This window comes from Sapajus apella, unplaced genomic scaffold (assembly GCF_009761245.1).
Source record: "Sapajus apella isolate SASKATOON/1434 unplaced genomic scaffold, GSC_monkey_1.0 scaffold4, whole genome shotgun sequence".
NCBI lineage: Eukaryota > Metazoa > Chordata > Mammalia > Primates > Cebidae > Sapajus > Sapajus apella.
Genome location: NW_022436944.1, coordinates 23,991,449 through 24,017,400, shown reverse-complemented (window position 1 = coordinate 24,017,400; position 25,952 = coordinate 23,991,449). Strand labels below are relative to the sequence as shown.

The 25,952-nt window shown below is 42.5% G+C and overlaps 1 long non-coding RNA gene across 1 annotated transcript; it reads left to right on the top strand.

Moving 5' to 3' along the window:
• The first annotated feature begins 13,734 nt into the window (after positions 1-13,734).
• LOC116536804 lies at positions 13,735-19,928 on the top strand. Its single transcript, XR_004262797.1, has 2 exons — positions 13,735-14,425; positions 18,696-19,928. It is a non-coding gene; the product is annotated as an uncharacterized LOC116536804 (long non-coding RNA).
• The last annotated feature ends 6,024 nt before the right edge of the window (positions 19,929-25,952 follow it).

Genomic DNA, 25,952 nt, shown 5'->3' with positions numbered 1-25,952 from the left:
GTGAACCAATTCTTATAATTTAGTTACTTTTGGTGTAAGGATTAGGTTTATTGTTGAGCTGCTTTCCAGATCAGACTGTCACTTTATAGTTTTTCTACATAAAGATTATATAGTTGCAAACAAAGCTTGTGAAATTTCCCTTTTGTTGCTTCTTTTAATTATTTTAATAAAAGTACATTGTTTTCATAGCAAACTTAGACTGTTCATGTAATTTTCTCCATATTGTTTTTCCAATGCAAGCTCAGTAAATATCTAGTTTTTCAGCAGCTTTCTCTCAAGTGAAATAAGTGATGTGACATGTTTATCAGTTATGGCTAAAATGTTACTACATCTTACGTGTTTAAACTATAATCAAATATTTTCATGCTAGATGGTTCTCTTGGTTAGGAAATTTCATTTCCTTATTGGTTCCCTTTTTAAAAAGTTACTATGTTTATTTCATTGAGAAAAATTGTAAACATTCTACAAAAGTAAAATAGTACAGTGAACATTACATACCATCGACCTGCAGATAACAACTTAGATGTATCTCTAAATATTTTGTTTTTAAAACATACCTGCAGTGTCATTGTCATATTAATAGATCATTGGATCTTTTTAAAAAAGACAATTATTTTAATTGTGATAAAATGCTTATAACAAAATTTGACTCTTAGCAAAGTGGTATTAGGTATACTCATATGATTATGCAGCCAATTTCCTGAACTTTTTTGTCTTGCAAAATTGAAACCCTGTACTCACTAAACAACTCATTTCTCTCTTCCTCCCCTGTCTCTATATCATCATTCTACTTTCTGTTTCTGAGTTTGACTGCTCTAGATACAGCATATAATTGAAATCATACAGTATTTGTCTTTTTTTGCGACTGCCTTATTTCACTTAGCATATCATCGAGGTTCATCCATGTTGCAGCATATGTATATTGTTTTCTTTGTAAAGCCCACTGTTTCTTTGAAGTTTCTATTTTCTTATGGAATTTGAAAATGATTTAGCCCAAGTGGTTCATTAGTATTTTCTATTTTGAGTAAAACTTTAAAAGAGAACATGTAATACCAGGTGTGTATGCCAACTACTTTGTGCTCTCTGTTCTCTTTAATGGTTACATATGATATACTTCAATATCAGCCCTTCATAGCATAGGGTACAAAATACACTTTTGAAGCAAACTGATTTTGAAATTGTAGTGAATTGGTACTATTAATGAGCATACTTGAATGCTTTTTTAGTTTTATTGCCCAATGAAAAGTAAACTTAAAATTTTAATATGTACTGTGGTAAACTCAGTGATTGGATTAGATATTCATTTTTGTCACAGAGAAAGGAAAAACAGCTTTTTTGATTTTTTTTTTTCAAGTTATTTTCTCCCATCCTTAGGAAATATGGTATATCAAATTGTTTGGGAATAAATAACTTACTTTTTGATTTTCAAATGAGATTTGGCATGGCACAATGTTGAAGAGGAAAGACCTGGGCTGTGGAGTCATATTTGGATTTGTATACCAGCCATTTGTCTCTACTAGCTGTGTGATCTTCTGAAATCTTATTTTATCACCTATTAAGTGGGGATATTAACCTTGAATGGTTATTGAAAGGATGAAAGTACATGTACATCACTGGCACACAGTGTCATACAGTGGTGCTTAAATATTCAGTATTCTTGAAAACTAATGGTGGGTACATGTTATAACTAAAACAAGATAAAGAATAACACTATAATTCCATAGCACTGATACCTTTAAAAGATTTCCTTATGTTTGATTTCTATTCAGTTAACAGATTTTATAAGTTTAAAGTTGGTGATATGCTGGCATATTTATTGCATATAGAATACCACTTTGTAATCTGCTTTCCTAGTATTTTAGATGACATTTATTTCTTCCTCTCCTATGAGAAAAACTCTTACATAGATTTTAAAATATACTTTTTATTAATTGTCATTTGTTATTGTGAATTCTACTAACAAAGTTCCTGGAAGGAGGAATCCCATAAAGGAAAATCTAAATGTAAACAGTTGAAATAGGGGATCTGTGGAAAAAGCCTGGAGAATAGTGTAAAGTATGATGAAGCACTGGATTCTTTGTTTAAGTTCAAAGTAAAAGAAAAATCTGTACAGATTGTCAGAGTAGAGCAGCAGTATGCAATTTTCACAAAATAGGTGGACAGAAAACAGTATCCTATAAGAGAATTAAGAAGAGGGCTAGTCCTATAAGAGAATTAAGAAGAGGGCTAGTATTGTGAGTACAATTGAATTCCCATATTTTGTGTATATTTGCAAATTATAGTTTATATTTTCAGATTATGCAAGAATAAGAAATGCACCGCAAAATTACTTTTAGAATACAGAGTTCAAACTCTGCAGAATTTGGAAAGGAAATTACAGTTTAAATTCAATTCAGAAATCAACCACTTTGTAGTAATGTCCTCAGGACACATGAAGTTCTTTGGCGTTCTCACAACTGCACAAGCTGGAAGAGCACAACTTTGATTAAAAATACAATTTGGGTCCTCCATATGGCTGAAACATTGACTTTGGGAAAGAATAAGTGCCTTGCTATATAGTTTAGCTACCTAGGCCACTAAATATTCTTATTACATGAGGGTGGTATTAGATGATTGATATTGTTTGGATGTTTATCCCCCCCAAATCTCATGTTGAAATGTAATATTTCCAGTGTTGGAGGTGGGGCCTAGTTGGAGGTGTCTGGATCATGAAGGCACATCCCTCATGAATGGCTCGGTGTGGTGGTGGTTCACATGAGTTCTGGTTGTTTGAAAGAGCATGGCACCTCCCCCCGCTCTCGTTCCTGCTCTTCCCATATAATATGCCTGTTCTTCCTTTACCTTCCACCATGATTGTAAGCTTCCTGAGGCCCTGACCAGAAGCAGATGCCAGCACCATGATTCCTATACAGCATACAAAACCGTGAGCCAGAATGAACTTCTTTTCTTTATAAATTGTTCAGCCTTGGGTATTTTAGAGCAATACAAAATGGCCTAATAAAATTATTTTTGTTTCAGCATATTTTATTTTATTGCACTGTGCAATAGCTATTGGATGTGAGGGGTTTATTAAGAACACTTAGGAAAATGCTTTTCAGATGGCTTTTGGCCGTGCTAACATTTTAATAAAGGATCTGTCATATCCTTCATTTCTAGGAAAGTAAGCAGTCTCTCACAGGATGTACAAAGGTATCAAAAAAAAAAAAACAACAGAATCTAAGTAGCTATTTTATATTTTCTAATCACAATAACATTTAGCTAACAACTTAAACTGTAAATTTCAAAATTACATATTATGTATAGCTTGCATATTTCATACAATGCTTATCCTTAGCTTTGGATACATTCTTACTTTAAGAATGTGTTCTCCCCAGAAAATATTAAGCATGTCTAATTCTGTGCCAAATACTATATATGTGTAAGTTCCACAAAGTAAAAATATCAAGTATTTCTCGAGACATCTAAAAATAGTTTTAATTTTGAATTGATTTCCCTGAAAACGTGTAATTTGACTTAAATAGCAGGTATGTTAGAGAAAGTCTCTATGCAGGGAATGATCTTTGTACTTGTTTGTTCTCATGACTGACATGACATGGAACTTGTAAAGACTCAGAATATTCTTTATTTGAATGTATTTTGTGATAAAAGTGTAATTTGTCTATATTACATAATAAAACCATGACTAATATATGAAAAATGAGAGAACAGTTTGCTATTAAGATAATTACCATCCACTGTATATTTCAGAGCCTATAATGCCATTCAGAAGTTTCACGATTCAACTGTCTAGATCAGTAGTGTATTTCCAGACTAGTTTATCTTAAAACATTATTCATAACTATCAATCAGCATATATACTGATACTGTCCTCCCAATGGATGAAATTGGGAGGACAGTATCAGTATATATGCTGATTGAATTTCAAGTTCCATAGTGAAATTCAAAATATTAGCTACACAGATCACCACTTCATAGCTTTTCTTGTATTTTGTATATGTCCGTATATAACTTGGATTATAGGGAAAAAGCCTTGAAGCTATTTTTAGTGTACTACCTACCCTTCTTTATTTCACCCTTGGGCCCTTTTGTCAGTTTATCTTGATGTGTCCTTGCATAGCACCCACTGGGGATCCAAGGACCCTTGAGGGCCTTGCAGAACTTATGACTGTATGGAAAATGGTTTACCTCTGGTGAAACAGACCCTTTTGATGAAAATAGAGGACGATGTAATCAACTTTTGAAGAAAATAGAGGACTTACCCTGCCCTACTTGCCTCTTCTGATTGCCATGCAATGCATTTATTCTCCCCACTTTTTCTCTGCAACCTTGAGTTCTTTCCTTGCAGAGTGTTGGAGGTAAGGTAAATGTGATCAGCTGCCCGGTCTTAGGTAAGATGGTATTTCTTTCTGTTAAATTTGTACAGATCCTTACTTTTGACTGAAACACTGCCCAATGCAAAAAGAAAGACTGGGGCAAAGAGGTGAAATATTAGATATAATTACTTTCATAATATATGTAAATGAATCTAGTTGCCAAACCTCAGGATCTTTGAGTTCTTTCAGATATTTTGCGTGGAATGTGATTTTTTCTGTAGATTAGCTTTGGAGTGTGATCATCTTTAATGAGTCTAGATGAGCTCATACAAGGCTTGAAAAAAAGTTCACAGAAGCAGAATGCCTCCTTGAAAACCTGGCTGTTTGTACTGTGTGGCCCAGCGGGACTTGCCCAACCATGGAACAAAATACCTGGACTCCAGAGACCCAAAGACTCCCTTCAGCCTTCAACCATTGCAAGGCAATCATTTACCAGCTGAGTGGTCTCAGTCAAGATGTTTAACCAAGGTATTTTGAGCCCATTTTCTCATTTGCAGCCTTTACAGGATTCTTCAACAAGTTGACCTTCTATTATGCACCAGGTACTGGTGATACATGGCGGTGAATAGAACAGAAAAAGTCCTTACTGTCTTGGGACTTACATAGAGATGGGAGGAGCCAGACAAAAATTTGAACAAGGTAATTTCAGATGGTAAAATATACTGAAAAACGACAGCGTGGTAGGACAGAAAGTGAGGTAGGGGTACTTTTCTTAGATAGGGTGGTCAAGGAGAAACACTGTTGGTGAGGATGATAGGGCACCAAGTGTTCCAGGCCAAAGGTGCTGGAAGTAAGCATGTTTAGAGGGAGACCATGTTGGCATGTTGAGAAATGGAAAGCAGTCAGTGAGGTTCAAGTGCAGTGAGGAAAGGACAGTGTGGTATAAGATGAGGTTAGGTAGGGCTTGACATTTTTAAGCAAGGGAGTGAGTGACCTGATGTAGTTTCAAAAGACACTTCATCTGCTGTGCAGAGACAGAATGGGAGAAGGACAAGAGGAGAAACAGGGAAATCATTTAAGAGGTTCTTGGCTGTGAAGGTTAAATGGGTTCATAAAAATACATTATGTAGCATGCCTCAAGAACACAGCAGCTCTCTAATAAATAATTTAACTCTTCCATCATTTCCTTGTATCTTATGATTCCTTTCTCCGCAACGGAGGTTGAATTACCTAAGATTAACTTCAGTTGACTGCTGTCATACAGAAATCAAACCAGTAGGTGATCAGGACATTAGCACTCCTATTGCTCTTAGGCTGGCATAGGAAGAAATTATAAATTGTGTAGACTATAGAAGCACTCTTTAATGTCGTTAGTTCACTGCCATCCACTGATACAACTACCTACTGCACTGTAGAGTGTTAATAGATGTTACTTGGAAAAAGGAGTTGTGTGGTCAACTAAGTTGGGGAGTTCTGGGCTAAATAGGCTTCTTTATAGCAGTACATCTCAGAACCCTGAGTATGTACTATATATCCCCAGGCAGGAGACATTATGTATTTTCCAAACACAACTGATCTCAGGGGTCTAAGGTTCCACAAAATACTTTGGAAAACACTAGAATTAGGATTGGGCGACTTTGTTTTCAGAGTCTGATGATGTAATTAATGGGTTGGCTATGTGTGTCGGGGTATTTTGGTACAAACAGCAGAGACCATCTCTAGCTAAATCAAGAAAAAAGGAGTTCATTGGAAGCCTATGGAGGCTCAGAGAATTGACAGTGCACCTGGAAAGCCAGATGTGGGAATCAGCAGGACAGGAGACAGGGGCAGGATAAGGAAGCCAGAATCACAGGTGGGGGCAGGCTGGCCAGGCTTCACCCTTCAGCCTCTTTTCTGTCTATTTTCTGGAGGTTCCAGTTACAGGAAGGGAGCACCTGATGGACCTAGCTTTTCATGTTACAAACTTTTAGAAAATGTAACCTTAATGACTACAAATGATCATTTACTGTAGGTTACTTTGCCAAGACCCCTTTGTTAGAAACTGAGTTGTTTCCCTTTTTTCTTTTCTAAGTAATGCCATGATGAACATCATTATGCAGAACATTTTTGTTTTCATTCATTTAAAAATTATTGGAATTGTTGGGTCAAAGAATATAAACATTTCAAAGCTCATGTGATGCATGTTGCCAACTTGCCTTCCAAAAATGTACTATTTTTGACTTCCTTTAATGTGGGGAATGGGTGTTTTGCTGCATCTTTGCCAGCACTGGGAGTTTGTGACACGTCATTTAAAAAAGTGATTCAAATTGGATGGCAGTTACTTGCTCCCAGCTGGGAAGATTTCTGGGATATATAAAACAGGGAAATTTTGGCAGGCTATAAAGATGACTTGAAGTAACTGGTCTAGTCATCTGAAGAAATTAGTGGGTCTAAAGCAATCCCATCTGCACATGCCATACTGCATGGCAGCCTTGTCCCTAGATCACAGATTCCTTTTGACAACCGAGACAGAAGGCCAAAGCATCCCAGTAGGAATCTATTGTAACTGAGTTTTGTTTTTTTTTTTAAGGCCTCTGTGCTATTTTTAGAAAAGAGAAATTGTATAATAGAAACTTAAATGTAAGTATCTGGGTATCTTCAACTGTTTTCAGTTTTTATGTGTAGTTTTACCAGGTTAGTGTTTGTGTGTGTGTTAAGTGTATGAGTGTGGGGCTATGTTGTGGAATGAGGATTGGGGAAGATAGATGGGAAGACATTTCTGATAAATTTTTAAAAATCAAGCCAAGCTGGCTGGGCACAGTGGCTCATGCCTGTAATCCCAACATTTTGGAAGGCCAAGGTAGACGGATCACTTGAGGTCAGGAGTTTGAGACCAGCCTGGTCAACATGGTAAAAGCCCGTCTCCACTAAAAAATACACAAATTAGCTGGGTGCAGTGGCGTGCACCTGTAATACTTGGGAGGCCAAGGTGGGAGAATCGATTGTGCCCAGGAGGCAGAGGTTACGGTGAGCCAAGATCACACCACTTCAATCCAGCCTGGGCAACAGAGTGAGACCAGTCTCAAAAAAAAAAAGTAATCAAGTGTCCTCTTCCAGACAAGGGGCCACCTAAGAAACATTTTTTTACTGTTTGAACTACTACTACTATTATAGAAATGTTTTTCTATTTGCTGGCATACGGTTACAGGGAACCTTCTCCTCCCCTGTGACTCTTGAGCTGGAATGCTGTGGGATCCTCCTGCACTGGGAGTTAATCTGAAACTGGACCTTAATGTTCTTGTCCTCTAAATCTTACCTTGTGAATCGTACCTCCTCTAAGCTTCCCACCCCCATCATCATGGGTGAAGAGACATCTCTCACCTTCTGGGCCAAGGAGAAGCCAGGGCTTTTAGTGTGGGTTTTCCCCTTTCCCAACAAGGGTCAGGTTAGGAGTGAACCTCCCTTAAGCCTCTACCTCCGTCAACAAAGGTCAAGAAGAGACCTTCACTAATTAAAAACTGTTATGAGAAAACTCTGCTCAGCCCTCCCTTCTCTCCTTTTCCTCCTCACAACTTCTCAGAACCTCTCCTGTGTTATTTTCTTACATTCAACCAAGAATTAGCCCAGTCCTTCTCAGGACATGCCAGTTATCACGAGAAGCCCAGACACAGGTTACCCCTCACCTCTGACATTCTCATATCCTGTTCTTAGCAAAATGCTTTATATCTTCATCCTCCTTTCTGAATGTTCCTATTACCTTCTGGTGTGATGTCTGGACTCTGAATTTTAGAGGACAACTGGGGAAGGCTTGTGACCTCCACGTATAATCTTGCTTGGAAGTTTTAAGTTTGAGTTCCCATGTGCAGGTGCAGCTAAAAGTCTCCCTCCCTTTCCGTAATAGACATTGAGGTCTTCATGGATCAGGTAGTCCCATGCGACTATGATTTCAGGGGTGATGAAAGATCCTAGACAAATTCCAGGGCATTTTCTGGACACATGCGTTTAAACTGGGTCAAAGCATCATGTTACCTAGTCCATGAGACAGGAATACATTCACGAGCTAATGCATTTGCATTCAAAAGGGGGCCTATTGTCTCTAGAATGACCCTGGGTCAGAGTCGGGCAACTTGGGTTCTTTCATTAACTGGCTATATGAGCTTGGGCAATTTACTGTCCTCGTACATCAGTTTCCTTGAGTCAAAACACTGCCAGATACCAGTCCACTGACCAGCTACATCAGAATCTTACAGAGTGCTCTCAGAACTCACACTGCAAGCTCCTACCTCTGAGATTCTGGTTCAGCAGGTCTGGGGTGGGGCCTAGGACCTGATTATATATTTTTTCTTTTAATTATGGAAAATTCAAACATACAAAAATAGAAAGACTAGTATAACATGACATCCACATCCACTTTAATTTGTACTAAAATGCCATATAAGCTGGGTACAGTGGCTCACACCTGTAATCCCAGCACTTTGGGAGGCTGAGGCGGATGGATCTTGTATGAGGTCAGGGGTTCGAGACCAGCCTGACCAACATGGTGAAACCCGGTCTCTTCTTAAAAATACAAAAATTAGCTGGGCGTGGTGGCACGCACCTGTAATCCCAGCTACTTGGGAGGCTGAGGCAGGAGAATTGCTTGAACCCAGGAGGCGGAGGTTGCGATGAGCTGAGATCGCACCATTGCACTCCAGCCTGGGAGAGAGATCGAGACTCCGTCTCTAGATAAATAAATAAAATTGCATAATACTTATTTTAATTGTATATATTTTTGTATGTTTCTCTACAAGACATAGACTTAAAAGTATCCGTGATACCATTAAGCACCAGAAAAATTAACAGTGGGTACTTAATATTATCAAAATCCTATCAGTGTTTGTTCTCAAATCCACAATTGTCTTACAGGGTTTTTTTGTTTTGTTTTGTTTTGTTTTGTTTTGTTTTGTTTTTTCCAGTTTGTTTGAAGTCTTTCAAATAAATCCCATGCATTATGATTGGTTAATATATCTCTTAAGTGACTTTTAACCTATTGGTGTCCCTCAGTTTCATTTTTTTTCACCCTTTAAACTTGTTACAGAGACTGGGTGGTTTGTCAACAAGACTTTTCCAGAGTCTGGATTTTGCTGAAAACCATACCCACTGCCCCCCTCCCCAGGTTTATTTTCTGTAGATCAGTAATTTGATTAGAAGTTTGATCAGATTTAGGTTCAAAAATTTTGGCGACTACTTCATAGATGATACGCACTTCTTCAGGGCCACATAATGTCTGCTTATGTCTCTGTGACATTTATAGCCACGGATCATCATTGCCTGAGCTCCCCAATTCATTAGGTTCACAACTGGTGATTCCTAAATTTATCATTTCTTTTTCCCTATTACTTGATGATAGTACAGAGAAACTTCCTCACCTACTATTGACTTACTCCACAGTACAGTTCATGTAAGAAAGGCAGCCTCAATGCTTGATTTTTCTCCTTTATTTTCCAGTTTTCAATGTCATTTTCATGCTGGGATATTAATACTGTTCTCTAAAGTGACCACTAAAGTTTTATTATTATTTCTAGTATTATTGTAACCTCATGGATTTTAATGTATTTGATGTGCTTTAATCCGCCACAATTCTTATCCTTAGAATTCCTCTCTTTGGCCAATGAGAGCCTCTTCAGGTTGGCTCTTGAAGTCCCTTAGGTCTTTCATAGCTTGTTTTCTGAAATGACAAATTCTTCAGGCACATCTTGTACATTTTTTACTCCAGACCTAAAACAACCATTTCTCCAAGAAGCTTTAGTGGAACTCATATTATTAAAAGACTCTTCAGGTAATTCTGATGTGCAGCCACATTTGGGAACTGCCAGGCATCTGAAGTTCATTCCAACCCCCACATAGCTGTTTGTTTTGTTTTTTCCTCTTGCTAATTAAAGTGCCGAACATATATTTAAAATGATTGTTAAACACTAATATGAAATGAAAAAATACTTCAATGACATACTCTTTTTCTCTGTGCACTGCACTTTAAATTGGTATAGCGTTTTCAATGCAATTTGACTAAATGTATCATGCTTTAAATCTTTTCATACGCTTTGACCCAGAAATCCTACTTTTAGAAATCTGGTCTAAGGAAATAATTTTTTTTTTTTGAGACAGGTCTTACTCTTGCCTAGGCTGGAGTTTGGTGGCACACACAGCTCACTGCAGTCTAGACCTCCCCTGGCTAAAATGACTCTCCCACCTCAGCCTCCTGAGTAGCTGTGACCACAGGCATGTACCACCACACCCGACTAAATTTTGCAGTTGTTTTGTTTGTTTGTAGAGATAAGGTCTCCCTGTGTTGCTCAGGCTGGTCTCAAACTACTGGGCTCAAGCAATCCTCCCGCCTCAGCCTCCCAAAGTTCTAGGATTATAGGTGTGAGCCACCATACCTGGCAGGAAACAATTTTTAAAATACAGAAAAAGGCATGCATCAGAGCTTATTTGAAAATTGTAAAACAGTAGACATAGCTCTAACATCCAAAAATGGGGAGCACTTTGTAAGATTGCTAAGAATGTACTGGAAGGAATATTATGGGGCTATTAAATGATGCCTGGGAGGACTATGCAGCTGGTTGCAAAACTGTATTTATGATATTATGTTAAAATATGCATATGGAAAAATGTTTAAGGTGGAGTATAGAAAAATGATAGTAGTAGGTTAGTAGACTTTACAGTTGATTTTTCCCTACACTCTGTTCTTTTCCACAATTTTTCCAAAAATTACTTAAAACCTAAGAGTCTATAATTCTGTAATATTAATCATTAACTGACTTGCAGTCCTTTGTCATTTAGAAAGAACAGGACTTAGAAAAGGAGAGGGCATGGAGCATAAGTCACAGCCAAAGTTTGGGGCATTACCTGGGGAGTAATGGGACTGGAGGAGGAAGCGCTGGGCTCAGAAAGGCCGGTGGGCATGACATTGGACACCACTCTGCCTCCCCTGAAGTTTTCCTTGAGCGCGTGTCTTTATTATGCTCATCAACTCATCAGCTACCAGCAGGGGTTGGAATCTCTGAAAGTTCCTTAGTCTCCCTCTTGGCCATCCCAGGCCATTTCCTCACTGGGAGTATTGTGGATTCATTTTCACACCAAGAACATCAATGAATGCAGCTTGCTGTGGATGACTTTCCAGCCTGGCATGCTAAGGAATTTGGTAACCAAGGGAATCAATAACAATTTGTTTGGGCTTGTACTTTTAATGATTTAGACTTTGAACAAGCTCCTTTGGATTGTGTTTATTGGTATATAAGTCATCTTTTCTCCAACCCTTCCTCACATCTGGAATCCTTTCCCTGGCTTTCTCTCTCTTGACTGGAGGTGGTGCCTGAGGTGAAGCTGAGTGGGAGGAAGGAGAGAAGCCCGGGACTGCTAGCACCCTCCCAAGCCCCTTTGACCCCTGTCTGGCGGCATCTACTCCACTTAGCACCCTAGCATTTCATCCTCACCGGAGCAATGATGGTTGAGGGGTAAGGATGACAAGACAGACAGGAGCCACATTACAGAGGACTTGGAATGCCAGGCTGAGAATTGTGGACTTTCTTCTGTAAGAGCCACAAGGGGCTTTTAAGCAAAGGAATGATGTGATCTGACATATAATTTAGGAGAACCACTCTAGTGCAGACTGGTGAAGACACCAGTGTGAGGGCTGCCAAAGCCAGGCCAGGTAAAAGGCCACAGGTAGTAATATGGTAGAATGGTAGTAACATCCCAGCATGAAAGTGACAGAGCTGGCTGTAGCAGAGGGGATGGGATGGATTCACCTGTGGAGAAAAAGGGTGCCGTTAGTTACCAAATTCTGCTGCCTTTTCTTCCTTGGCACGTGGCTGGACCACTTGTCCTGTGGCTGCTGTAACTACGACTAACGTAGTGGCTTGAAACAACATACATTTGTTTTCTTCCAGCTCTTGGTGGTCAGAAGTCTGAAAGTGCTGGCAGAGCTGCTTTCTCATGGGGACTTCAGGGGAGAATCCCTTTCTTTGTTGTTTCCAGTTTCAGGAGACCACTTGCATTCCTGGAGTGTAGCTCCTTCTTCTGTTTTCAAGGACAGTCACTCCAACCTGTTTCTATCTTCACATCTTCTTGTTTTTGTTTGTTTTGTTTTTGTGGTTTTTTTTGGCTCTCTTTCCCCACCTGTATAACCAAGTATCATCTCATATTAAGACTCCACCTTAATCATTCCTGCAAAGGTCCCTTTGGTACTTAAGGCAACATGCTCACAAGTTCGTATGGGGATGAAGACATGGACATTTTTGGGAGCCCTTATTTTGTCTACTACCCCATTCTTCCCAGTCTGGCAGGAGGAATGGGATCTCTTTTTCAGGTCTGGTCCATAAAACCTCCCTGGTCTTCCGTGGTCTTTCCTTTTCTCTGTGCCGAAGACCCAGAGGGGAAGCAGAGCCCCAAAAATGGGGGCGTCTGGGGCCCTGGTTGACCAAGCAGAGGGCTGGTTATTCACCACCTGAAATTTTCACTTTGCAGTTTGTACACTCTAAATTTTTAACATTTTTATTATCTCACATTATTTCTAGGTATGTGTAGATTTTTTTTTTTTTTTTTGAGACAGTTTCCCTTTGTCACTCAGGCTCCTGGAGAGCAGTGGCATGATCTCGGCTCACTGCAGGCTCCACCTCTTGGGTTCAAACAATTATCTTGCCTCAGCCTCCCAAGTAGCTGGGACTTCAGGCGCCCACCACCATACCTGGCTAATTTTTGTATTTTTAGTAGAGACGGGGTTACACCATGCTGGCCAGGATGGTTTTGATCTACTGACCTCATGATCCACCCCCACTCTGCCTCCCAAAGTGCTGGGATTACAGGCCTGGGCCACCGTGCCCAGCCGTATGTGTAAAATTTAAAAATACCACCAAGGAACATACACATTGAGCCTAGTTCAGTGAAGAATAAGCCTCTGTGTTAAGCCGCTGTTTAGTCAAGATAAAAATTAGGCTTGGAGTCTCCCTTGGAACTCTGTCTTTGAGGTGTCGAGTGGGTACCCTAGTCCATATCCAAAGTCTAAATGTGAAAGTAAGAATACATCTGCTATCTCAGGGTGAAAAAATTAATAAGGCAAAAGATCTAAAAGAAATTTTGGCCAGTGCAGTGGCTCATGCCTATAATCCCAGCACTTTGGGAGGCCAAGGTGGGTGGGTCACCTGAGATCAGGAGTTCGAGACCAGCCTGGCCAACATGGTGAAACCTCTTCTCTACCAAAAATATTATATATACATACATACATATATATATATATATATTTGATATTTAGCTGGGTGTTATAGTGACTGCCTGTAATCCCAGCTACCTGGGAGACTGAGGCAGGAGAATTGCTTGAGTCTGGGAGGCAGAGGTTGCAGTGAGTCAAAATCATGCCTTTGCACTCCAGCCTGGGCGACCAGCAAGACTGCATCTCAAAAAAAAAAAAAGAAAAGAAATTTCATAAATGCTTCTCCTCCTTTCTGTTTTTTAATTAGATTTTCATAGCCGATTTCTGGGGAGAACAACATATTTCAGATGCAACAAATTCATCTGCACTCAGGCTTAGATCAGGTACTCGAGAGGCTTTGTGGCAGTAGGGGGTGGAAAATGTCAGGAATGAGACCTTGATGGGGTAAGAGGGGAAGGGGTGAAGGAACAGGGTAGGGGTTTGGGGCAGCCCTCACTGCTGGCCAATGTTTCTGGATGAAAACAGCTTTGGTTAAGATCTGAAGTATTTTTTAATTCTACACATACTCAGAAATAATAGGTAATAAGAATTTTAAAAACGTAGAGTGCATAAACTATAAAGCGAAAATTCCCAGTGGCGATGGCTAACAATTTTTTGTTCAGGTTTCCTGAATTGTTTTTCTGTTCATGTACACACACACACGCCTCAACGTTTTCAACTTGCCTTTGATACTTACTAGATATTGCTATACTTCCTTATTATTACCTATAAATCTGCCTCATTCTTTAACTACTATTGAGAGACAGTTAAGCTGTTGTTATTTTGATTTTTTCTTATTACAAGCACTGTAACAGTGAATAGGCTTTGAGCACTGGGAGAGCACTTCAGGGAATCTATCCACTGAAGAATAAATCTCTTAGAGTGAAATTGCTGCATTTAACAGGTATTTAACATTTCCTCCAAACATATCATACCAGTACCCTTTTCTTGAGGGGCAGAAGTTATAGAGTCAAGGAGGGGCTTGACGCAGAGGGAGGATGGATTCTTATATGAAAACCTGAGGGAGGTCAGGCACGGTGGCTCACGTCTGTAATTCCAGCACTTTGGGAGGCCGAGGTGGGGTGGATTACTTGAGGTCAGGAGTTTGAGACTGGCCTGGCCAACATGGTGAAACCCCATCTCTACTAAAAATACAAAAATTAGCCAGGTGTGGTGGTGGGCACCTGTAATCCCAGCTACTCGGGCGGCTGAGGCAGAGAATCGCTTGAACCTGGGAGGCAGAGGTTGCAGTGAGCCGAGATCGTGCCACTGCATTCCTGCCCGGGCGACAGTGTGAGGCTCCGTCTGAAAAACAACAACAAAAACAGAAAAGAAAACCTGAGGGAGACAGGAGGCTGGGGCCCAGAAAGAATCAGCACTCACTGCTCTGAATTGCAGACGCCCAGGGGCCAAGCCCTGGGGAGAACGGCCCATGCTTGCTCTAATGCTCCACTGTCGCTGTATTGAAACTCTTAATTTTTCAAAGAGAGGCCCCACGGTTTCATTTTACACTGGGTCTCACAAATTACGTTGCTGATCTCAGTAGGGGGAAAACCGGGTGAGGGGGTGGCAGTGAGGACCTGTTCTTGCGGTAAGGGAGAAGCCTCATGGACAGCAGTTGGCTTGAGGTCTTGGGAAAGTTGAGCTCCTAAGGAGCAGGTGCTCAGTGCATTCCAGCTGGGGTCTGAGGGCCATAGACCTGAGGAGCAGCTGGGCTTGGAGACCGGTAGGAGCCTTTGTATATTGGCTCCCTTAGAGTGTCCTAAAACAGTGCCTCAGTGGTTCTAGAGTATGGTCCCCAAACCAGCGGCATCAGCATCCCTAGAAACTGGTTAGAAATGCAGATTCTCAGGACCCAGACCTACAGAACCAGAAATTCTGGCAGGGCCCAGTAATCTGTATTTCAAAAAGCAAGACCTCTGGATGGTTCTGACAGGTGCTCAAGTTTCAGAGCCACTGTCTAGACCAACCCTGAATCTGAGAGGGACTTCTCAGGGTTGGTTTCTAGAAGAGCAACAGTCTTCTAGCCTCTCAAGGCAGCAGTGAGCCCTATGAGAAGACACTAAGGAGCCTGACTTTCCTCTTGCTAAGGGCAAGGCTTCAGAAGGAAAAGCTTTGGACTATTTTTTTTAATTGTTATTTTTATATTTGAGACGGAGTCTTGCTCTGTCTCCCAGGCTGGAGTGCAATGGTGTGATCTCAGCTCACTGCAACCTCTGCCTCCCGGGTTCAAGTGATTCTCCTGCCTCAACCTCCTGAGTAGCTGGGATTACAGGTGTGTGCCACCATGCCCAGCTAATTTTTGTATTTTTAGTTGAGACAGGGTTTCACTATGTTGGCAGGATGGTTTTGATCTCTTGACCTCAAGTAATCCGCCCCACCTCGGCCTCCCAAAGTGCTGGGATTACAGATGTGAGGCACTGCGCCTGGCCAAAGCTTTAGACCATTACATGCCTTCTAAGAATATTAACTTGCTTTTTCTCCCCCTCCATCTAATGGGGCTAACAAAATGTCACATAGGCCTCATTTCTGTGGGGGTCCTCGATGGATACAAGATATAGTCTATAAGTTCTCCACACATAGGGGGATAAAGAAAAGTTATGCAAAGATGAATATTCTAAAAGACTTATTAATGATGTGAATTCTGCTTTGAAGAAGCTAAAAGCCCCTGTGTTAGCTAATAGCTTTATGATCATATTTTAGACTCCTGGAAGTTACACACATCTAAGGTAAATATCTTTGTCAGGAAAGGGGCCTCGTGGGATGCACAGAATATGACAGTATTAGAATTCGAAAGGGCAGCTAGACCTGGTAATAAAGTTGTGTCTCATCTAGGAATAATTTTGAAACATACTAACGCAAATTGTAGAAAGTCTCTGAAGAGTTCATTCTTCGTGCTTTGGCTCAGGAGAATGAGTTATGGATGCACTGTATAGAATAGAACTTGCAGAACCACACTGGGTGTGGCGGGCGAGCCAAGGTCTGCACCATCCCCCTCCACTTCCCCACTAGCTAGGCAGAGCAGATGACATTTGAACTTGCAGTGGCTGAAGCTCAGGGGGTTGCACATATTTATTTATTTATTTTTGTTTATTTTTAATTTAATTTAATTTTTAATTGAGACAGAGTCTTGCTCTGTCACCCAGGCTGAAGTGCAGTGGCGTGATCTCGGCTAATTGCAACCTCTGCCACCTGGGTTCAAGCGATTCTTGTGCCTCAGCCTCCTAAATAGGTGGGACTGCAGGTGCGCACCACCACACCTGGCTAATTTTTTTGCATTTTTAGTAGAGGCAGGGTTTTACCATGTTGGATAGGCTGGTCTTAAACTCCTGACTGCCCACCTCAGCCTCCTAAAGTGCTGGAATTACAGGTGTGAGCCACCACACCTGGATGCACACACTTAGAAACTGTGCAAAAAAACTGTCCATCGCTGATCAAGCAGAGGCCTTTCACTGTGCCCCAGGTGAAGGGCATGGGAGGCTGAGGGCACACCTGAGGTGCCTAACTTCCCTACCCTGGGAGCTGGGGCACCACAGGCCCCTGCACAGTCCTGAAGGGGAGCCATTTCTGACTGGACGCTTCTGTGCTGTGGGGCAAGGTCGGAGCTGGGCCCTCCTCACTGACTATCTTCTTTCCTGGGAATTCTACAAGCACTTGGTGAGCTGTGTGTACTGGGCCCTCCCTCCAGGAGTGTGGGAGAATGGACAAACAGCCTGCAGAGTTGGAGAACAGTCTTCTTTTCCCTGCTCTCTGTTTCCCATAAGAGGTGCCAGGCTCATGAAGACAGAGGTCTGCAGGTCTCCCTTAGGTGTGCCCAGATTTTGATATTCTCTCAGGAGCACTTTCCCCTAAGACGAATCTCTGGGTTTGCTGTAGGTTGGCTGGCCGCAGCCACATCTGTGCCTGTTGGAGACTTGTGCAGGCAAGTGGGTGACAGACTGATTCACAGAATTTTCTCTAAGCTGCAGGTGTGAAAAGAAGATGAATTCAGAGTATCATAACTGATGAAAAAGGCTACCTGGATGGAATTGACTTTCCAAGTCATTGACACCAGCAGGAAAACATTCACTGTTCAGAGCAGCTTGTTGGGTTAAATGCCCCAGAGCTTCTGGGGGCTCTTTTCCTTCTCCTTGGTGTCAGCCCATTGACAATCTCTTGTTCATTGTCTCCAACACATTTGCAGTGAGAGGGGACATGATACTGTTGGACAGATTAGCAAATGAAAGCATGTGATATTCTCTAAAGTCTGTGGGCATCTTGACATTATAAGACTAAAAAGAAAGTCTTTTTTTGTTTTTTTGAGACAGTTTCCCTCTTGTCACCCAGGCTGGAGTGCAGTGGCACCATCTCAGCTCACTGCAACCTCCATCCACCTCCCGCATTCAAGCGATTCTCCTGCCTCAGGCTCCTGAGTAGCTGGGATTATAGGCATGTGCCACTATGCCCAGCTAATTTTGTATTCTTAGTAGAGATGGGGTTTCTCCATGTTGGTCAGGCTGGTCTTGAACTCCCGACCTCAGGCATAAGCCATAGTGCCCAGCCCTTTTTAAAATTTTTATTTAAGACAGAGTCTCACTCTGTCACCCAGGCTGGAGTACAGTGGTGTAATCATGGCTCACTGCAGTCTTATCCTGGGCTCAAGCGATCTCTTTCCTCAGCCTCCCAAGTAACTGGGACTGCAGGTATGTGCCACCATGCCAGGCTAATCAGAAAAGTTTTCTTCTCTTTTTTTTTTTTAGAAATAGAGTCTCAGTATGTTGCCCAACCTTAAAAAGACAGTCATAATTAAGGAATATTCTCCAGATACACTGCACGTTTTAAAAAATTTTCCCTCTTTAAGTGACGTTTACTTTCAAGAATGTGCCTCTGATGCTGGGTTTCTTTGTGTCTGCTGCTTTTCCTTCTTCTGAGATCATTCTTTGTGACACAATCAGCATGTCCCTAGCCTCTGCCTCAGATGCCCTGATTGGAGGTTGCAGGTGGTGAGAAGAAAACGACTTGCACAGATAATTCTTGAGACCAAGGTCCTGTATTTATCTCAGTGGCTTAAATACAGGACAGGAAGCTCACAGAAGTTGTGACACACATGATGTGAAATTATGGCTAAGTGGAATGCTTTTCAAAACCTTAGATGGCATTGGTGAGTTTGTGAATAAACTCTTTTTTGCTTCCAGGTAGCTCCTGGGAGCAGAAAAATTCAAACAGGCTGTCGTGTAGGCTGGATTCCCACCTACTGCCTGGAGAGACTGGAACATGGACATGGAACAGCATTTCTGCATGGAATTTATTTTTCTTCTCTGACGTTGAAATTTGCATTTCTTTTAGTAAAATAAGCTGGTTCAAAAACATGTACGCACCCTTGTTTTGTCCATGTCACTTAACAATTCCAAAGGATTTGGGATTTTTACAGTTTTTTTTTTCAAGAATTCAGTGAAACAGAGCTAGTGTTAGCAGCTCCATATTTTAGTCAGGAAACTGAGGCACATTTGAGGCCTGGCATCTTATTTAAGCACAGTCTCTCTCCACTGTGTGAATCACAGTTTAATACTGTCCAAATCAGGATTCTTCGTTGCATGCAACAGAAACTGACTCATGCTGACTAAGTAGAAGGAGAATTTCTGGACAACTCTGGGAATCGCTAGGAAGGCAGGCAAGCCAGGTTTGGAGAACAGTGGAAGCAGAGGCACTGCAGCACGGACGCTCAGCTGCCACTGCTGCCACTGTCAGACTGGATTCTCGTCTGCCCCCGTCCCTGCATGGCTCACTAGCCAGACGGAGGGCACAGGCTGGGCCTGGGTGCAGAGGAGTCCGGGAATGTAGCGTTGGCTCCCCTTTGGCATCTCCAGCAGGTTGTGGACTCTGCTCTCCTATGGGGGAAATTTCCAGATATGGGAAACTGATTTGGTCACTGGTATATGCTCAAACCTTTTGGCTATTTCTTTCTTGGGTTGATAACTTGTTAACAAATATTTCTTTCTAAAAAATCCTTCTGCAACATCTATCTTTAGGAATTTCTGGGAACAAAAGCATAAGGAGTGGAGAGCCAGCTTATTCCTAAGCCATAAATTTAACATTAAGTATATACATTTCCCAGACTAAAATATTTATGGTCAGCTGTATGTCACACAGGGTTATTTGGAAAATTTTGGTGTGTAGAATTAATAAGGAGCCCTAGGATGCCTTGATCTCTCATTTTCTAGCTGTCAGGCATGATGATCCCAGAGGTGAAGGAAAAATAATTAAACAGTGGAGGAAAAAACAATCTCATTTGCTGTGTTTTGATTTTCAGAAAAGACAGTGTTCTAAAAGCCATAACCTCAGGAAACTAAGAAATAGTTTCTTATTTTGAATCAATTACTTTAATCTGTTAGTTTTCCTGTAATTATAATAAAAACATTTAGCTGAGAGTGCATTGATCTGGTAGAGTTTCGTCCCACTCGCTTTAAATTGCACAATCCCGTTCTTCCTACCACATCAGTTAATGTATTGAACATTCATTACAACCTATCATTAAAGAGACGTAGAAAGACCCAATCTTGAAGTGTTTGGCAATTAGGTAAAGTGGGTTGGTTCCCCCTGAGAGCGCCACATTTAGCTACCACATTTCATGGAGGAGCAGGGCTGTTTAACCTCCCTGTCTATAAAGAAGTCAGGCAAGGCCCTCACCACTTTATTTCTGGCTTGATTACTAGTCAGGCTCTTTCACGCTTTCCTCATGTTTACATGCTGGAGTTCCCTGCTGCCGGGCCCACCACCATTCTATATTCCATTTTCTTTCTTACCATTCCCTATTCAAACTCCACACCTACCTGACAGCCCCTGGGCAGTGGCCTCTGTCAGCACGTTTTATGAGAAAGGGGAAGCAGCTGTCCTGTCCTTAGAGCCTCAAAAGACCAGTGTTAGCCGAACGTAGAACAAGAGAAAAGCCAGAAAGCTTCCACATCAAGACAACAAAATCCAAAGATGCCTAGGGGGACTCCAGGTTTCTGGATGGAGTAGAATTTGCTAAAGTTAGAATAATTCTATGGTCCACTCTCAAGGAAATGCTTCCATTAGTTCAGTGATAGGCTTTCTTGTGGAAATCATGTAGACTTGCTTCTGTGGACCCAGTGACCAGTGTTGTGTGAAGAATTAGTTCTGTGATGGTTAAGATCTGTTAAGATGTGAGTTTGTGGAACTGTCGTATTGAAAAAGTAGGAATCCTGAGGACTCATAAAAACAAACAAAACAACCCACATATTTCCACTTTGGGAGGCTGAGGCTGGAGGATCACTTGAGCTTAGGAGTTTGAGACCAGCCTGAGCAACATAATGCTACCCCTTGTCTACAAAAATTTTTTAAAGATTAGCCGGGCATGGTGATGTGCACCTCTGGTTCCAGCTACTTGGGAGGCTGAGGAAGAAGGATTGCTTCAGCCCAGGAGGTCAAGACTGCAGTGAATTTGCAAGTCTTGTATGAGGGGTCTATACCACCCTGTGAAATGTGGGAGTCCTTGACATCTATTGACTCTTATGGAGCTTTGACCAAAACTGACCCATTTCATCCTGTTGGGTCTCTGTATGCAAATTATCATCTTCATCACCATCATCATTATCATCATCACTACATTGCTCAGCTTGTTTTGTGTCATATTTAAGGTAGCTTTTGAGATTCCAAAAGCAAAATACATTGCATAAGAGAAAGTGGGTAGAGTTTTGGAAGTAGTGATGTAAAAAATAAAAAACAAGTATGGCTATCTAAAAACAAGGTTAAAAACCACACATCAACAGCGGGCCAAAATTTGGCTCTGAGCTTTCGAGTCAAAGCAGGAGGAGTCCAACTGGTCTTTGAATGAACCAGAAGGACTTTCTTTTGGGTTCAGGTAATCAGTAGATTGTGATGATGACAGCATTTCTCATGTGTTTGAATAGTATTTTTAAAATCTAGAAAATTATAATGCTATTAATTTCCTCTATTGCTTATCCTTCCTTCTAAGAAGCTCCAACATGAAATAAATGAACATGAAAATCCCCCAAAAGAACCAAATTTGCCCAATAGACACAAAATTATTTCCATCTTCCATGTGAAGTTGTGAACTACTCTATCCGTGAACATTGTTACAGAGGCTATTTTCAGTCAAGAGGAAACGAGTCCTCTTTTCTTTTTTGTGTTTTTTTTTTTTTTTTGTAAGTTTCCTGAGGCCTCCCGAGCCATGTGGAACTGTGACTCAATGACACCTCCTTCCTTTATAAATTATCCAGTCTCAGGTGTTTCTTTATAATAGTGTGAGAATGGAGTAACACAGTTCATAAATTAAATTGGGAAATGTTTCCTCTTCATGAGAGAGAGTCTATAAAATTCGTGTTATTTCTTTCTTAAATGTTTGATGGAGTTCAGTGAGGCCATCTCTTACAGGAGTCACCCATGTGAAAAAGCTGTTTTTTTATTTTTATTTATTTTATATATATATATATATATATATATATATATAATCACGTTTTAGGTTCTGGGGTACATGTGAAGAATATGCAAGATTGTTGCCTAGGTACATACATGGCAATGTGATTTGCTGCCTTCCTCCCCATCACCTATATCTGGCATTTCCCCCTGTATTATCCCTCCCCAACTCCCCACCCCCCACGGTCCCTCCCCTAATTCCCCCCACAGACCCCAGTATGTGATGTTTCCCACTCCCCGTGTCCATGTATTCTCATTGTTCAACACCCGCCTATGAGTGAGAACATGCAGTCTTTGATTTTTGAACAGCAGTTTTTTGATGGGGCAGAATCCATTCCATAATCACATTCAAGGGGTGGGCATGGGATCCAAGCAGGCTGATGGGAATTCCCTTGCTGGAATTTGAATTGCAGAGTGATGTAGAGACAGAAAATGCCTGGCTATCATTCATCTAGTTCCTGCACCCCGGTGGGCTGCAGTCCAGTCTCTGAGGTCCCTCCACACCTGGCCAGACCTGCTGGCCTTGTCCTTTGTGAGCCTGGACCTCTGCCTTCTTCCCTCTCCTGTGAGACTACAGCCTTCCCCACCCCCCTCAGCCTTCTATAACATCTCTTTTTACTTACGATAATCAGAGACTCAGTTCCTGTTTCTTGCGACTCAAGTATTCTGACTGGTGTGCTCTCAATACGGTTTCAGAGTGAAGTACAGTCAGTGGGATGGTTTTAAGTGGCACACAAGGAACATTTACATTTCTCAGTTATGTAATTATTTTAATGCACATTGGGGAAAACTATAAACAGCACATCAAACCCACAATGTCATGGGTATTATTGCTTAGAATGACTTCAATACATTTATTTAAGTCAAAAAGTGAGTCATTTAAAAGAAAAACACTACATGATAGTACAGGTGTCCCCAATTCTGGGGGAAAAACATCTAAAATGTGCTGTGCAAATGGCTTGCAGAGGCCAAGAGGACGTCACATTTTTGTAAGAGCGGGAGTGCTAGATTTGAGTTTTGAGGACTTGCCTCCACCATCCTGGGACACAGGGAGAGACGAGTGGTTGGAGTGGTCAAAGTTGGGGGAGAACCTTCTGCTATGGCCCAGAGAGAAGGACCAGGCATGGACTGGAGAGGACGGGTGGCTGCTCCAAGCCCCACACATGACCCTTCATCCTCCTCCTCCTTAGCTGGCGGGCATCAAGCAGATCCACCGAGGTCTGGGGGAGGAGGGATGCTTCAGGAGCCCTCCCTGGGTTTTTTTTCTTTCTCCCTTTTCCCTTCTTCCTTCCCCTTTTCCTTCCCTTATCATTGAGTGTCCCCTATCCATCCCCCTTCCTCCACCTAAGGCCTGTGTGGCTTCGCTGGCTAAGCAGCCCAGGGTGGTGGCTATGGCAGATATGGGGCTTTGGAGGACCCCCTTCCCTCAACAAGGGGACAGCTGTGGAGCACCACTCCAGTTCTGCAGCCTCTCAGTGGAAGCTCAGGCCATCAGGAGGTCCTCAGGCTGCTCTCTGATGTTTCTTCCATTTGTGAACCTCTAAGCTCAGGCCACACATAAGGTGGAAGGGCCCCTAACACATTTAGACAGGCTCTTTTCCTGTCACCCCTCAACGCCCCCCCCATACACTCACCTGGAGGTCGCCTGGGTACTTTGCTAAGTCAGGGAATGGGGAGGGGCTGACCCTGTAGCCTCAAGCTGGAACATTCTCCCCCCCTACCTGGCTCTGGTTCCTGCTGGCTACCCATCCTTTCAGGGCACAGTGGATGCCAACCCCACAATTCCCAGTGGCTTCTTTAGCACAGACATTGTTCTGTCTGTACCAAGACCCAGGATCTGTGCTAAAGAAGCCACTGGTTTTATTGTGGGGCTTTATCTTTTTTTTTTTTTTTTTTTTTTTCTGAGACCGAGTCTCGCTCTGTCACCCAGGCTGGAATGCAGTGGCGCCATCTTGGCTCACTGCAACCTCTGCCTCCCAGGTTCAAGTGATTCTCCTGCCTCAGCCTCTGGAGTAGCTGGGATTACAGGTGCCTGCCACCATACCCAGCTAATTTTTTGTATTTTTAGTCAAGATGGGGTTTCAGCATGTTGACCAGGCTGGTCTCGAACTCCTGACCTCAGGTGATCCATTTGCCTTGGCCTCCCAAAGTGCTGAGATTATAGGCGTGACCCACTGTGCCGGCCTGTGGGGTTCTATCTTAATTCTGCCTTTAAGGACCTAATAAATCACTTTACCTCTAGTTCCTCAGCTATACAGTTAGCAAGCTGTGTTACCTGAGCTCTGTACCACTTATTTATGGTTGCTAACAAACCACCCCACAACTTAGTGCCTTAAAGCAACACTGGCATGTGATTTCACAATCCTGTGGGTTGACTGGGCTGTTGTTAGCAGGTCTTGCCTGTGTGCAGTCAACAGGTGGGTCAGCTGGGGGTGAGCTCATCTAGGACACCTGGGGCTCTCTCCCGCCACGTGGTCTTTCATCCTGGGCTTCTTCAGCCCACGGTGGCCACAGGTGTTCTGAGAGGATGAGGTGGAAGCTGCAAGGCTGAAGGTCCAAGCTCTGAGGCTACACAACTTCGCTCCCGCTGCATTCTCTTGGTGAAAGCAGCAGACAAGGCCGGCCCAGACACAGAGTGGAGAGGTGAGCTACACCCTGTGACAGGCATGAGAGTGGCTGCAAACTCTGGCCCTGTCCCATGGGCTTCCGTGGGTGTTGATGGGGTGCCTTTCATGGAATCCAAATCCTTTTTTATCCAGGCTGACAGCCTAATGCTTAAGTGTTCGACTGTGTCCCCCACACAGAAAACGTGCATATCCTGGCAGGCACCTTCATCGTTCTTGTCCCATCTGTGTCCCGTTCATTCCTACCAAGACAGCCACTCTCTAAGAGAGCCCCGACCAAGAAAGAAGTTAGGTTCAGGTGCGTCCCACAGGGAGACACACAGGAGGCCACTCAGCAAAACATGTGAGCTAACAGAAGCAGCACCACCAGTGGGTGGTGAACGAAAGAGCATGGGTGACCTGCAGACCCATGTCTTTCTTGGGGGTCCAGGGCATTACCTAGGTGGGAGTTCCAATTGGGGGGTTCAGAGCAGGCAGGCATGAGTTCCCTGGAGTCCCGCTGTGCCTGAGAGGTGGCCGCTGGGGCATATCTCCGCAGTGCATGTGTTGTGTCTGGTCAGTGGGGCGAATCAAATAGGTTGTATCTAGCGGTCTCATGGGGAGGTGGTCACCAGGAGGCAGTTGTGTGAGCCAGATAACTGAATTGACCACATTGAGGAAATGGGAGGAGTCAGAGAACTGGAAACTGTCGAGGGTGACTAAGCCCTGTTGCTGGTATGGGAAAGTGCTTAACGCTGTGTTCAAAATGGACGCAGAACCAACACAAAATTATAGTAACTCACTACAAATAACAAGACAACTTATTGCATTTTTTGAGACAGGGTCTTGTTCTGTTGCCCAGGCTGGAGTGCAGTGATGCAATCATGGTTCACTGCAGCCTTGGCCTCCTGGGCTCAAGCAATCCTCCCACCTCTGCCTCCTGAGTAGCTGGGACCACAGACATGCACCACCACTCTTGGTAAATTTTTAAAAACCATGGGGAGGTGGTCACCAGGAGATGGAGTCTCGCTCTGTTGCCCAGGCTGGAGTACAGTGGCATGATCTTGGCTCACTACAACTTCTGCCTCATGGGTTCAAGCAATTCTCTGTCTCAGCTTCCCAAGTAGCTGGGATTACAGGTGCCCACCACCACACCCAGCTAATTTTTGTATTTTTAGTAGAGATGGGTTTTCACCATCTTAGCTAGGCTGGTCTTGAACTCCTGAGCTCCTGATCTACCCACCTCAGCCTCCCAAAGTGCTGGGATTACAGGCGTGAGGTATTGGCCACTGTGCAGCCAACTATGATTTGTGCCTTGCAGTAGAGATGTCGTCTTTTTAAAAAAAGGTTTTTGCTTGTTAAAGAGAAATTTTTCTTTTTCTTTTTTTTTTT